A 2500-nucleotide genomic window follows, 5' to 3' on the forward strand; every position below is an offset into this window, starting at 1 on the left:
TATTCGGAGTTCTAGCGGGGCCTCCCCTTGCTTCCAACAACCCAAGAGTCCATAGTATTCGGAGTTCTAGCGGGGCCTCCCCTTGCTTCCAACAACCCAAGAGTCCGTAGTATTCGGAGTTCTAGCGGGACCTCCCCTTGCTTCCAACAACCCAAGAGTCCATAGTATTCGGAGTTCTAGCGGGGCCTCCCCTTGCTTCCAACAACCCAAGAGTCCGTAGTATTCGGAGTTCTAGCGGGGCCTCCCGTTGCTTCCAACAACCCAAGAGTCCATAGTATTCGGAGTTCTCGCGTGGCCTCCCATTGATTCAAACAACCCAAAAGTCCATCTTCTTCGCAGTTCAACATCGCCTCCCTCGTTTCCAACAGGCCCAAAGGTCGTCTTCTTTGCAGATCCACGAAGAGCTCATCACGATTTGCCACATTCCATTTCCCACGGGTTGTCAACAACACTTTCTCACACTTCCCGCAATCGAGTACGTGCATGACATGCCAAAGCACATCTTATTTGCCTTCCATCGCACTCAAGACGACGGGTTGTGGAAGAACGATATTGTTCACAACAAGTTCAAGGACAACGTCTCAATCAAGGGACACAACCGAATTATGTTGACTGGGTCGCTAAAGTAAACCCGAGTTCATATAATGCACCGCATCCAAAAGAACTAGCCACAACACGTGCATCACTGAGATGTTTCACTAGATGGAACACGTGCGTGACATTAGGATCCTCCAACACCTCTTCGTGATGGAAAGATAGAATTCGAAGCAACCACAGAAGTACCGTCTAGTGGGTAGGCAACACAGGGACTGATCAACCAATATCACCCAAGGCAACGGGTGAAAATGGAAGAGATGCATGCTTGACCGTTCGATACGCAAGGCATGGAGCCAGCCAGCAAGTGCATCTCGATTACAACTCACACACCCTCACGTTCGCAAGACACCACACCACAAGACGGTCCACCCCCCACCTACCATGGGCAAGCAAGCAAATGGAAACATCAAGTGACGCAGGGTCAAGCATCGCTAGGCATGAAAATAACTTTCCACAATATCCGAGGGACTAGCTGCCGAGCTAACCAACGATCAGTGACGACCGTGTGTTGGTATTAATAAAGCTCAACAACTATGAAGAGGCTAGTTGTGCCATGATAAACATGCTAACGCACGCACCACGTGAGGGGGGAGGCCTCATCAAGCTCCCTTTAAAACCTGCCAGTGTGGAGCTGGCCGGCTCAAGGAGCACTCCCCCCCTATAAGAGGTTAATATGCAAAAGGCAAAATTGTACAAGTAGATACACTTTTTTTGAGCAGACATAAGTCCATATCTCGGGCTATACTTCGAATTTTGATGCGATTTTTTGCAGTAATTCGTAGAATAATGGTATCTCCTTGCTCACCAAATTTCATAATTTTTCTCGAAGGGGAACTATTTTTTTTATTTTTTTTACTTACCGGGTATGTGTAAAATCGGGAAAAATAGAAAAGCACATGTAGACTTCGAATTTCGACCTCATTTTTTCCAGTCCACCACTAAACAATATCAGGAACCTCCCCACAAAATTTCATTCAGTTTGGCCAAGGTCTTAAATTTGACAAATTTTGGCACCAACCTATCTAGTCGCGGTGCACCGACCAACTTGGCCAAGTGCAAAATGCATCCAATTCAAAACTTTTGTGCACCAACACTTTTACAGTACTCATTTGGGGGCATTTGGAGGCCTTTCCAACCCTCACATCTCAAAAACCACGAATTTCATTTTTTCACAAATCTCCCCACCAAGCCATCTAGCTATGCCGTGGTGCACCGCCAACCTTGGCCATGTGCAAAACCCTCCGAACTCAAAACTTTCGTGCACCAAGAATTTCATGGTATTCATTTGGGGGCATTTGGAGGCCATTCCAACCCTCACATCTCAAAAACCACGAATTTCATTTTTTCACAAAACTCCCCACCAAGCCATTTAGCTATGCCGCGGTGCACCGCCAACCTTGGCCATGTGCAAAACCCTCCGAACTCAAAACTTTCGTGCACCAAGAATTTCATGGTATTCATTTGGGGACATTTGGAGGCCATTCCAACCCTCACATCTCAAAAACCACGAATTTCATTTTTTCACAAAACTCCACACAAGCCATCTAGCTATGCCGCGGTGCACCGACCAACTTGGCCATGTGCAAAACCCTCCGAACTCAAAACTTTCGTGCACCAAGAATTTCATGGTATTCATTTGGGGACATTTGGAGGCCATTCCAACCCTCACATCTCAAAAACCACGAATTTCATTTTTTCACAAAACTCCACACAAGCCATCTAGCTATGCCGCGGTGCACCGACCAACTTGGCCATGTGCAAAACCCTCCGAACTCAAAACTTTCGTGCACCAAGAATTTCATGGTATTCATTTGGGGACATTTGGAGGCCATTCCAACCCTCACACCTCAAAAACCACGAATTTCATTTTTTCACAAAACTCCACACAAGCCATCTAGCTATG

This window comes from Vigna unguiculata, unplaced genomic scaffold, assembly GCF_037176805.1.
Source record: "Vigna unguiculata cultivar grain cowpea cultivar isolate G323 ecotype 2 unplaced genomic scaffold, ASM3717680v1 ptg000056l, whole genome shotgun sequence".
NCBI lineage: Eukaryota > Viridiplantae > Streptophyta > Magnoliopsida > Fabales > Fabaceae > Vigna > Vigna unguiculata.